Source organism: Diabrotica virgifera, chromosome 9 (assembly GCF_917563875.1).
Source record: "Diabrotica virgifera virgifera chromosome 9, PGI_DIABVI_V3a".
NCBI classification, from domain to species: domain Eukaryota; kingdom Metazoa; phylum Arthropoda; class Insecta; order Coleoptera; family Chrysomelidae; genus Diabrotica; species Diabrotica virgifera.
In genome coordinates, this window is record NC_065451.1 from 192,321,443 (window position 1) to 192,335,213 (window position 13,771).

Genomic DNA, 13,771 nt, shown 5'->3' on the forward strand with positions numbered 1-13,771 from the left:
TATTACTGAAGGTATCACCTAACTTTATCTGCAAAAATCCGACTGCCACCTCTCACATTCAAAAATAGAAGTTTTTTTCACAGATCCCTACTGGTCTATATGTATAATATAAGTATATGTAACGCTTATATTGTCAATGTTGATTTTATTGCTACTTTTATGCAATGCATGAGTAGTTTCCACAGTCGTATTAGTTTTGATGCAGGTTTAATAAGTTTTGACGTAAAGTGTAGATTTGTTAATAATTAACGAATCTTAATTTATTAATTATTAATCGTCGACCTCTGCGCTAGAACCTTATAACAGGAAACCGTTTACTAGTGCCTATACTAGTTTTTTACAATAGGTTCTATATAAAGTTAAATGTGTTCCCGGTGTTTAGGGATTTACCAAAACCTGGTGCACATTTGAGAGCTGTAAGAGAATTGATAATATCTTCGCTAGAAGTTAAAATATTCCTTAAAAGATTCCTTATATAGGTACCTTAAAAATTCGAATGTGAATCCTGGGTACTAAATAGACAACAGAAAACTAAGATACAGGAAGCAGAAATGAGGTATCTACGCAGAGCTCAAGGAGTCACTAGAAGGGATAGGGTAAGGAATACCTACATAAGAGAAGAACTGAAAATCGAGACAATGATGGAGTATGTTAAAAAAAGACAATTAAGTTGGTGGGGGCATTTACAATGACTACAGAAAGAAGTACTAGTTAAAGAGATATGGGAAACGAAGGTGCATGGGAAAAGAAGTAGGGGAAGACCAAGAGAGACATGGAACGAAGTGGTGGCAAGGATTCTTGACAAAAAGGGAATATCATGAAACGAAGCAAAGGCTATGGCACAGGACAGGAAGCAATGGAAGAGATTTGTGCACTGTTAACAGAGCACACGTTAATACCTACAACCGAGAGGGTAGAAGGTTTAAAGATTATATATAAAAATTCGAAATTATTCTCATGTTACAAAAAGTTAAAAGATCTTGCAATGTCAAGAGTTTTTAATAGGAGAGAAATACGACAAGTATTTGATCGGAACAATCTGTAGCTACCAGGTGTGCCTTTTCTGTTTGCAACCTTCAACATACACTTATGCTCAATACTTATCATTTTTTACATATTTGACAACTATAGTGGATGTTTCTTTTATCAATAAACCAGTTTCTTCTGTCTGTAGATTTTCTCCACCAAATCTTTTAGATTTCTTTTATCCTATAATAAAGCACTTGTCAGAAAATAAGTCTTATCTTTTATTCAGATATTATCTTCACATGGTTGATAGTTGAGCCTCATCCTTCCCTAGCCTGTTCCACCAGTTGTTCTAGTCCATTGCTAACCATTGCCAATTTGTCAATCTAATCTTCTTAACGTTCTCGTCTACTTTATTATATCCACCTGCCTTGGTGTGTTCATTTTTTACCCGCTATTATCCATCTTAGTATACCTAGGTATTTGTATGAAGGAGGTTACATCCATCTCATCTACTATTTTTGTACAATACTCATAGAGCCCAAAATTATACCTCCTCCAGATTCTGGTCGTTGTCAAATATTACACGACATATTATTCTTAATATCCTTCGTCCGAAAATCAATAGACTAGCTGCATTTGTTGTAAAGATAGTCTATGTTTACGACGCATATATCAGCCGTGATGTTATCTCTCGTAGTCAGTCTTTATCAATCATTTCCTCTTTTGCGCCAATCATCTATTGCTTGCCTTCCACTCCTCTTATCTTGTCTCCCCATTCCTTTTGAGGTGCCACATAGTTTTTTTTATCTCTCTTGTTTTCGACTCCAGGATTCTGCCCCATCACCATTGCATCTGGTTGTGTGGCTAGAAAGAAATTGTCAGTGATAGATAGTTTTTTAATTGATGAATTCGACCGTTACTTGATGGAAGTTCATTTTATCTAACAATAAAACACTGAAAACGTTTGTTTTCTATACTTCCACAAAATTTATTATAACTATGTGACTACAGCTGTTTCGGCAGACTGCCTTTCTCAAGTGATTTAGTTTACTATGTGTTTCCCTTGTTAAAGTCTTCAACTGAAGAGGTTGAGGGGGTTATTTGTCTCGAGTTGGTCATTCAGAATTATATCTGTATTTTTCAGTTTATTAATTTCCATAGATTCTAAAAAAGATAGCTTAAGGCCTTTATTTTGGATATGCAGGATTTGCAGCTCTTCATTAAAAGAATGATTATGATTTAGAAGGTGAAGTGCGTATGTAGAAGTGTCTGTCTTTCTATTGTTGAAAGCCCTTTTGTGTTCTGCTTGTCAGTCACCACAAGTTAGTTTGTAAACACCACTCTGTAGTTGCTTTCTCTTTCGGCTCTTATTGTTCTTAATATATTTGCTTAAGTTGTTGTTAGTTCTTAAAGTTAGTGTTATTCCTTTTTTTTATGTATCTGGCTATTTTTGTTGTTATCTTGCCAGTATATGTGATAGCGCAGAAGGTACTGGGTTCTTTCTGTGGTCGTGGATAGACTAATTTCAGGGCTTTCTTATTAGCCCAGTAAATGACCGTTTTGGAGTGTAATTTTCAGGAGCAACTCCGAATTGCATGAAAATTTGGATTTAGGTGCTACTTACCCTCCACTCCAAAGTTGAATTTGCGCCGTTGGTTGCTTTTATTTGGGGGTGACAGTCACCCCTTCTCGAGGGGTGAAAAACACATGTTTAAAATAAGCTCGGAAATGGATAAATTGACAGATTATAAGCAACTTTCGTTCTATTTTACGTAGGTCAATACTTTTTGAGTTATTCGCGATTGAAAATGTTGATTTTTCTACAAAAATACTACGTTTTCAGACCGTTTTTCGCAAATAACTCAAAAAGTAAATATTTTGTCGAAAAAAATATTCTTAGCAAAAGTGTAGCCCATAAAAAAACGAAAAAAATTTTGTATCAGTAAAGTTTATAAATTGAGTAAAAGCAAAGTTGTAGGTCATGAAAAATACGTTCTTATTCGTCTAATTCCAAATCGAATAATTCAACGCGAAATCACCGAAAAATTAAGCACTTTTCGGGAAAAGCTTATTAACATTTTTAAAGTATCTAAAAAAAGCTTTTTATTGGTTTGCTACAAAAGTTTCTAGCATCAAAAATAAACGAGTTACACTAAAAAAAAAAGTTGGTCCCTTTTTTTGGTAAAAAAAAATCGTGAAAACCTCCCTCTATTTAGTATCCTAAATAAAATTAATCGTTACCGCTTTACCATCTATTTTAACTGTATGTGTATTTTTTATATGATCTGTAAGTTTGATCGGTTTGAAGTGCTTGTTTTTAAAAAAAATTGGTTTTATAGTAAAAAAATTTTCTAAAAATGTTTGAAAAATTTCCTTTTTTCAAAATAACTTAAAAAGTATTAGTGATAAGAAAAATCTTAAAAAGTAAAAAAATGTAGGTTTTGCTATTATAAATATGCTTAGTTTCATTTTGTTTTTCCGTAAGACAAAAATTGGTTAAGATATAGCTGTTTAAAATTTGCATACACTCGTGATTAGTGACCCGTTCTAGCTTTTTCAACTATAACCCTTTCAAAAATAAGAACTTTAAACCGGTGAGACCGATAGATCATATAAGAAATAGATAGGTAAGTAAATTGTTTGTAAAGCGATAGCGATTAATTTCATTTGGGGAGCTAAACACGGGGAAATTTTCATGATTTTTTTACCAAAAAAAAAGAGGGCCAACTTTATTTTGAGCGGAACTCGCATATTTTTAATGCTAGAAACTTTTATAAACAATTAAAATAAAGCCTTTTATAAACACTTTAAAAAAGTTTGAATGGGTTTTTCCCGAGAAGTGCTTAATTTTTCAGTGATTTCACCTTAAAATATTCGATTTGGAATTAGACGAATAAGAACGTATTTTTCATGAGCTACAACTTTGTTTTTACTCGATTGATAGACTTTACTGATACACCATTTTTTTCGGTTTTTTATAGGCTATACTTTAGCTAAGTATATTTTTTTTGATCAAATATTTACTTTTTGAGTTACTTGCGAAAAACCGGCTAAAAACGTAGTTTTTTTTTGTCGAAAAATCAACATTTCAATCGCAAATAACTCGAAAAGTGTTGACTTACATAAAAAACTCTATAGAACAAAAGTTGCTTAACATTAGTCAATTTATCCATTTCCGGTCTTATCTTGAACATATGTTTTTTCACCCCCGAGAAGGGGTGACTGTCACCTCCCAAGTAAAAGCAACCAACGGCACAATTTCAACTTTGAAGTGGAGGGCACTTAGAACCTAAATCCAAATTTTCATGCAATTCGGAGTTGCCCCTGAAAATTACACGGTATCGCCGTATTTCCCGTTCATTTACTGGGCTATATATGGAGTTTTTGGTTTAAAATTTTGTTAATTGATCAACCTTTTCAGTTAAAGACTTTAAAAAGGCAAACACATAGTAAACTAAATCACTTGAGAAAGGTACTCTGCCGAAACAGCTGTAGTCACATAATATGTAGTTTTTTTTTCTCTGATTCTGGCTTTGGTTTAGAACTAGAACCTTTAGCCACGTAATTGTATAACTTATCACTAAGTCAGTGGAGTAATAATGTGTAGTGTGTGTGTTGAGTAAGTGTCTTGTTACTTTGTAAAGTCGACGTCATTGTCTTTGCAAAGAGACGCTAATTGTTTCCGAACGTCTGCGGTCCCTCCGGTGAGTACCGATCCCACAAGGACAGAAACTATTTTCCATTTATTAATTTATAATAAATGAAAAATTTCTGCCCCTGGTAGGATTCGAACTCCCGACCTTTCGTTTCAAAGGTAGGCGCTCTTACCACTGCGCCACAGAGGGGGTTTAATATGTAGTTATATATAATAAATTTTGTGTAACTATAGAAAACAAACGTTTTCAGTGTTTTATTGTTAGATAATTTTTTTATTAATTAAGATCATGCATGAAGATAGGGTGTATATTTCAAGCTGATTAAGACACCTAATATATAAACTGCTCGTATAAATTTATCTATGTATAAACAACGATATTCTCCAGACAATTAAAGTCTAGTAATTAGTCAACTAGAAACAATCGGTGAAGTTATTTTCATCGAGAAAATGAGTTACTCTATGCTATGTTATAATAAGGTCCGGACAGGACAGAAAGTAAATAATGTAATTATAACTAACTAATGTCAGCAAATTTGATATGGATGCAACCCAAATAATGTGTATTTTCTGAATGGAAGCTATGGCTATTATAATTTGATTAACTGTTTTCCCAATAAAAATGACATGATCAAATTATTTATTTTCCTGGCACATTATTAGTGTCGCCTGTGATAATAATATGACCATTTATTATATATTTTATATCATTTATTAATTTATTTTATGATTCTGAAATTGCTTGTGACATGTCTAATTTAAATATTATGTTTACATGGGATTAAGCCACTGTTATTGGTGTAACTCACATTAGATTTTTAAATAACTAATGATTAAAATTTTAAACAATTCTGGAAAAACGTATAACCAAGTTTTATTAGGTTATGTCTTTTCAAAATTGACATACTTGGCCGCGATCTTGTAGGTCAAAGCATGTACGGTTGAAAAAAATCTGAGGGTGGTTATTACTCTATATCAGTGATACTCAACCTGCGGCCCGCGGGCCGCATACGGCCCTTTTCCTTTTTTATGCAGCCCGAAGTCTAACTAAAGGGCCCTGTGATCAAACTATTTGTCAAATTTCACGTGTTTCTTCAAATTATTTGATAGTGTGCCGATGCGTTTGAGGCGTGTTTGGGAGTAAGGCAGTCAATTTAATGACTTTAATTTTAAATTATATTGAAATTTTTAAGAAATCTGATTAAAAAGCAAGGTATAGTCGGTTCGCTAAACTCAGACACAACTGGCTAGTGATTTTAGTAGGAAATCTTTTTGTTTTTGGCCAAAATTACTTACTAAAATCACTAGCTAGTTGTGTCTGAGTTTAGCGAACCGACTATATTATTAACTTTTAATAATAAATTATTAAAGTTAATGAACAAATAGGTACTCATTTTAAAAATAATCAATACTTATTTATTTACTACATTGCAACGACCCATTTATTAATCATAAGAAAAATTCAGGTCCGGATTAACAAAATTAATTTAAAATAATTGTGACCTTAAAACAACACCCTGTATATTCAAATTGTCAAAATTCGTCTGCAAGTTTGAAAAGAGCACAAAAACTAAGTTTAATTGCTCGCTTCAATTTTTTGCGCAGGCAATTTAATGACATTAATTTTGAAACTATGTCGAAATTTTTGTTTTGAAAGTTCCGAGTTCTTAAGAATTTCGACATAATTTCAAAATTAGAGTCATTGAATTGTCTGCGCAAAAAATGGAAGCTCCATTAAAGCTCTTCTCAAATGTGCAAACGAGTTTTTAAAATTTCAATATAAGTACAGGATGTTGTTTCCAGGTCACAATAAATTTATAATTTTGTTTAATCCGGACCTGGATTTTCCTTGTGATTAGTAGTTGGGTGGTTTGGGTTCTAAATGTGACATATGTGTACCAAAAAAATATACAAGGTGGTTCTAAAGTTATGGGTCCAGAAAAAAATGGGCAAAATCGATAAAACACCCTATAACTCTGTTATAAAGTCGGTCGAGCAATAAATTTATTATGTCTAGAACCGCCTCATTTACCTCTATTCACCATTCAAGTATTTCCGTTTCCCAATAAAACACCCTGTATCTACTTCATCTTGATTGCGGCCCGCAAGCTGTGGCAATAGCTACTATGTGGCCCAGGAAAGAAAAAGGTTGAGTATCGCTGCTCTATACAGGGTGTCCCGAAAAGAATGGTCATAAATTATACCACACATTCTGGAGTCAAAAATAGTTCGGTAGAACTTAATTTACCTTAGTACAAATGTGATCATAAAAAAAGTTACAGCCCTTTGAAGTTACAAAATGAAAATCGATTTTTTTCAATATGTCGAAAACTCTCAAAGATTTTTTATTGAAAACGGGCATGTATCATTCTTATGACAGGCCCACCTTAAAACCAAATTATAGTGAAATTTTTCCACCCCATAAAAAAATTATGGGGATTTTGTTCCCTTGAACCCCCCCAAACTTTTGTGTACGTTCCAATTAATTCATTATTGTGGTACCATTAGTTGAACACAACGTTTTTAAAACTTTTTTGCCTCTTAGTATTTTTTCGATAAGCCAATTTTTATCGAGATGCGGCTACTTTTTTACTATATTTACATAAAAAATTTATGGGGGTTTTGTTCCTTTAAACCCCCCAAATGTTTGTGTACGTTCCAATTAAACTATTATTGTGGTACCATTAGTTAAACACAGTGTTTTTAGAACTTTTTTGTCTCTTAGTCTTTTTTTGATAAGTCAACTTTTATCGAGATGTGGCTTCTTTTTCAAAATATACCAAAAAATTTAAGTTATAAATAAATTTTCAGATTATTAACAGGTGTCTATAATCATACTTAACCATATACAAATAGGTGGTGGATTCGACAAATATTCAAAATATCTCGATAAACACTGCCTTATGAAAAAAGTACTAAGAGGCAAAAAAGTTTTAAAAATATTGTGTTTAACTAATGGTGCCACAATAATAATTTAAATGGAACGTACATAAAAGTTTGGGGGGTTTAAGGGAACAAAACCCCCATAAAATTTTTATGGGGTACACAAATTTTACTATAATTTTTTTTTAAGATGCTGCTACCATAAAGATTCCTCATGTCCATTTTTAATAAAAAACCTCTAGAAGTTTTCGATATATTAAAAAAAATCGATTTTCATTTTGTAACTTTAAAGGCCTGTAATTTTTTTTGTGTGCACTATTGTATATAGGTAAGTGAGGTTTAATCAACCTATTTTTGACCCCAGAATCTGTGGTATAATTTATGACCAATCTTTTCGGGACACCCTGTATAATAGGAATATACATTGGAATATACAGAGTGGCCCAAAAGTCTGCAAACTGCCAATTATCTCGTAAATTGCTAGTCATAATTGTACAAAATTTGAGGTACACCTATTTTCGGATACGGAGATTCCATATTTGATATTTCCAATGTTGCCAGATTTGCCGTTTTTCTTATATTATTAGTAACTTTGGTTTTTCAAATTTATCACCCTGTATATCAGTTATTATTGGAATCTCCTATTCAATACGAGTTCAACCATATGTAACACTTATGATTTTATGTAGTCTGGAAGGTCTTAAATACATAAAACAGAAGTCTGGCAACGCCTAATTGTCTCAATAATTTTTTTAGTGCTAACTATTTTCAACTACATTAAAACGTAACAATTGATAGATTACAACATTTTTTAAGGTCTTAAATACATAAAACAGAAGTCTGGCAACGCCTAATTGTCTCAATAAATTTTTTAATACTAACTATTTTCAACTACATTAAAACGTAACAATTGATAGATTACAAAAATTTTTAACATAATGGTTACTTTATTAAGTGTTCAAAATGTGCTCCATTTGTGAGTTGTCAGTACCCTAATCGATGGTAGAATGCGTCTACCACATTTCTCCATGATTGTCTAGACATTATTCGAGATTTATCGATAATTCGTTGCCTTATCTTGCAGAACTTTTTTCAAAATACAACTACTGTCAGTTTTAGTTAATAATGTAAATGGTGAACAAATGTCAAAATCGCAGCATTCTACATTTAAATATTTAAATTAAAATCTACATATGTATTTTGCACTGTTTTATGTATTTAAGACCTTCCAGACTACATAAAATCATAAGTGTTACATATGTTTGAACTCGTATTGAATAGGAGATTCCAATATAATGACTGAATATACAGGGTGATGAATTTGAAAAACCAAAGTTACTAATAATATAAGAGAAACGGAAAATCTGGCAACATTGCAAATATCAAATATGGAATCTTTGTATCCGAAAATTGGTGTACCTCAAATTTTCTACTCAAATTTTCTAATCGATAACATTGCTGCCGAACTACTTAAAACTGACCCGCATCTAACCGCTGAACTTTTGCTCCCCATAGTCCGACAGGTGTGGGAAACAAACCGCATTCCAGCGGGCTGGAAAAAAGGTAACATTATTAAGCTTCCAAAAAAGGGCAACCTCACACTGTGCAAAAATTGGAGAGGAATAACCTTGATTACCGTCATAAATAAAATTTTTACGACCATCGTACATAAAAGATTAACAAACAAGGTTGAATTTGGAGCAAATCAAGCAGGTTTTAGGCCAGAATCTTCCTGCATAGATGACATTAATACTGTGAGGGTAATAATGGAACAATCGGTTGAATGGAACACACCTCTATCCATGGTTTTTGTTGATTTCGAACGTGCCTTTGACAGCCTATCTCATGCTGCTATATGGAAAATTTTAGAGCTAAGAAACATTCCACATAAAATAATTTCGATTATAAAGTCGCTGTACACTGAGGCGACGTGCAGCGTGAGACACAATGGGATCAACAGTGACGAATTTGACGTACTTACTGGAGTCAGACAGGGATGTGTGCTTTCCCCGTTTCTGTTTAACATAGCTCTAGACTATGTTCTCTCCAAACTAGACTTCGACACAAAAGGGATACGATGGACGTTAACCACACGCCTAAGTGATCTGGAATACGCCGACGATATCTGCCTGTTAGGACAAAGGTTCCAGGATGTGGCCGACCAATTGGAAACACTATCCACTGAGGCCAATAAAATAGGTTTAAAAATCAATATTAGTAAAACCAAATCCATGAGAATAAACGTAAGGAACAACACGCTATTTAATATTGACAACATGCAGATTGAAAATGTGGAAAACTTCACGTACCTTGGAAGTGTCATAACAGAAAGCGGAGGTACAGAAAACGCTATTCGTATGAGGATACGAAAAGCTCAACAAGCATTCAGCATGCTTAACCCTGTTTGGAGGTCTGGGGAATATACTACAAGGACAAAGATCCGAATATTCCAGTCAAATGTTTTATCTGTTCTACTCTATGGATGTGAAACCTGGAAAGTGACAAAATCCCTTACAGACAAATTGCAGGTCTTTGTTAACAAATGTCTACGAAGAATTGTGCGTATTTTCTGGCCAAACACCATCAGAAACGAAGATCTGCTACACCTGACCCAACAAAATAGGGTAGAAAATGAAATAAAATCCAGAAAGTGGGGGTGGATAGGTCACACACTCCGAAAAGATAGTTCCAGTATTGCAAAAACTGCCCTAGAGTGGAATCCCCAAGGAAATAGAAAAAGAGGTCGCCCAGCACAAACTTGGAGAAGATCCATCATGGACGAGATACGAAGTCAAGGAAAGTCTTGGAATGAGGTGAAGGCCCTAGCGCAAAATAGAACCCGATGGCGCGTTTTCACTGAAGCTCTATGCTCCACTTAAGAGTTCAAGAACATTATATATATTTTCTACAATTATGACTAGCAATTTACGAGATAATTAGCCGTTTCCAGACTTTTGGGCCACTCTGTATATCAAATTCTGACTGTTTTTGTGTGTTATTTTGTGTTATTTGTTTGTGCTATATGTATCGGAGTTGATTTTGTGTAACGCAAATTTTGTAACATAGATTTGCGTTTGTGTTTTTTGTTGCATATGTATTACGTTGTAGTTGATTTTTCTCAAACTACCTTTACTCCACTATTGTTGATTGTTGGTATATTCTTGTTTTTGAGTGCTTTTTTTAGTATTGGCAAGCTAAGTCTGCTACATTCTGTTGCTACATTTTTCTTCGTTGAGTAGGATGAAGCCTGTTTTTTTGACTTATCTCTTTTTCACGTTTGTTTCTTCCTTGATTATCGATACATCTTTCACACGTTACACTGAGTACAATGGAAAGACGCACGCTGTTCTGATGATTTGATGATCTTTCACACTATTATGAAAGAAACAGACATGAAAAGTAAAGAAGTCAAAGAAGCAGCCAAAATTCTCGTAACGAAGAAAAATGTGTAGCAAACACATCATCAGAATGTAGCAAAGCTTTGGTTGTCAATACTAAAAGATAAAAGAAGAAATCAACAACAAGAATATCTCAACATTAGAGGTGTAAAGGAAGTCGGACAAAAATCACCTACAATCTCATACCCAATATATATGCAACACACAATACACAAACAAAAATCTATGTTACAAAACTGACGATACCCAATCACCACTACAATACTACAGATTACACAAGTATAACACAAAATATCACACAAAATAGTCAGAATTTAATATTCGTAGGATAATAACACCACCATCAAATTTTTTTCAACCATAAACATACTGTGACCTACAAACACATACAGGGTGGGGCATTAGTGTGACAAAGTCCAGTTACTCGTTTGTCATATGAGATACGAAAAAAAGTTATTGAGGTAAAAGTTGGGGTACAAGTAGGATCATAATTTAAAAATATTTTAAAATTTTTAGGGGTACCCATATTGACAAAGTAACACAAACTTTTGTTTTTTTAAATGAAACACCGTATATATTTTTAGATTTTTGGATTCTCCTCGATGCCTTCTTTCATAAAATATAGGGTTTTCCAATATTATACGAGGTAGTTTAAAAGATAATTACGTTTTTTTGTTAATTCTGTAGCAAAATTAACACCCTGTAGAATTGTAGTAATTTGGCATCAAAATTTCGATTTATGTTCAAACGATTTTTAATATATTCTACTATTCTTGAACATTATTACTATAGCGAAATGTATATTTTAGTATACAGGGTTGGTCGAAACTCGGAATTAGTATTTTCGGAGTTAATGGCACACCCTGTATTTTAGTACTGTAATGAGATGATATTTTGTCGTACTTTTTTATTTCTTAAGTATTACCTATACCTAAGTGATTTAGTTTGTGAGTTATTCGTGATTCTTTAAGACAAACATTAATTGCAACAAAAATTACGTGAAATTTTATTAGGTGGCCGTGAAAATATTCAATCAAAAATAATTTTTCAAAAAAAAATACAGTTTAATCTAGACTGATCATTAATTTATTAATATTGGATGACATATCAGATACCTACGTACCTAGATAAGCTTGTTATTGCGTAAAATATTAATAAAAACATACGATAGTCTACCTAGTTGGCTATGACGCTATTTTTGCTTAAACATTTGTTATTGAAGTTATACTTCTTTAGGCGCGATAGAGAGTGAATTTTTATTATTCTGCGCGCATGCACACAGAGACAGTATGTTGTTCGTTGCTAAATCTTTTAAGTTACATGTATCAGTCCAAAAAAGGTGTGGAAAAAATATATTAGTGTTTTTAGTAAATATATTTATTAAAATTTTTGTGTCTTTGGATTTGTCTTCCTCGGGAGTAAGGTAATACGTATTATTAAAACATTTTTATTTAATAATTCACTTCGTCTATTTGTTACCGTGGTTTGTCATAATGTCCGAGAAACCGTCGAAACAATGCCTACGTAGCCTCATTGGTACAGCATTCGACTACGGATCGAGAGGTCCCGGGTTCAAATGCGGACAATTATTGCTGCCACTTTTTTATTTTTTGATTTTTGGAAAGTGGTAAGTAACTATTAAAATCAGTTTAATAATTAATAAAACAAAAATAAACCGTTAAAAGTATTTTATTTCGCTGAAATCATACAATAGAAACATAACTTCTTACGTGCGTACAAAGTACACACACATTCTTTTTTTTATACTAGTTTTATAGTTCCAGTTGCTTTTTTGACATTACTAATATGAATTTTTCTAATGAGGAACTGATTATTATAGTTTTGATTATTATGTGCTACTAGCAATAAGAATTTATCTTCAGCAATTCCCTAATAGACGACAACCAAGAAGTGAAACTTTAAAGTTTACTAGAACGGTTTCAACGGACTGGCCACTTAGATTACGAGAAAAAACTGATCGAACAAAAACTATTGTAAATAAATCAAATGAAGTAAATCATGTAACCCTTAGTGTCACTGAGGATCTGCATGTTAGTACGACCGTTCTCATAATCTAAGTGTCTAGTCTGTTGAAACCGTTTTAGTATACTTTCAAAAGTTTCTCTTCTTGGTTGTAGTCTAACAAGGAATTGCTGATGATAAATTCTTATTGCTAGTAGCACATTTTCGTTATACTCTCCTAGTACAAAAACTATATTAATCAGTTCCTCATTGAAAAAATTCGTATTAGGGTTATAAAGCTACTGGAACTATAAAAATAGTATAATGTTTAAGCAAATTTAGTGTAATAGCCAACTAGGTAGAATATTTTATATTTTTATTCATATTTTACGCACCAACAAGCTTAACAACGTAGGTATTGTGATATGTCATCCAATATTAATAAACTAAGGAGCAGTCTAGATTAATCTGGACTTTTACATTTCGTAATTTTTGTTGCAATTAATGTTTGGCTTTAAGAATCACGAATAACTCACAAACTAAAGCACTTAGGTACAGGGAATGCTTAAGAAATAAAAAAGTACCATAAAATATCATCTCATTACAATACTAAAATACACGGTGTTCCATTTGAGAAAACTCCGAAAATACTCATTCCGAGTTTAATGTTTAACAATAATAGAATATATTAAAAATCGTTTGCACATAAATCGAAATTTTGATATCAAATCGCTACAATTCTACAGGGTGTGAATGTTGCTACGAAATTAACAAAAAAACGTAATTATCTTTTAAACTACCTCGTATAATATAACAAAACCCTACATTTTATGAAAGAGGGCATCGATGAGAATATCCAAAACTATAAAAATATATAGGGTGTTCTATTTAAAAAAACATAAGT

The 13,771-nt window shown here is 32.7% G+C and overlaps 1 protein-coding gene across 7 annotated transcripts in view; it reads left to right on the plus strand.

Annotated features, from left to right (window-relative positions):
* LOC114338523 (titin) overlaps positions 1–13,771 on the plus strand; it is a 751,244-nt gene that overhangs the window by 149,708 nt on the left and 587,765 nt on the right. The window lies entirely within an intron of this gene.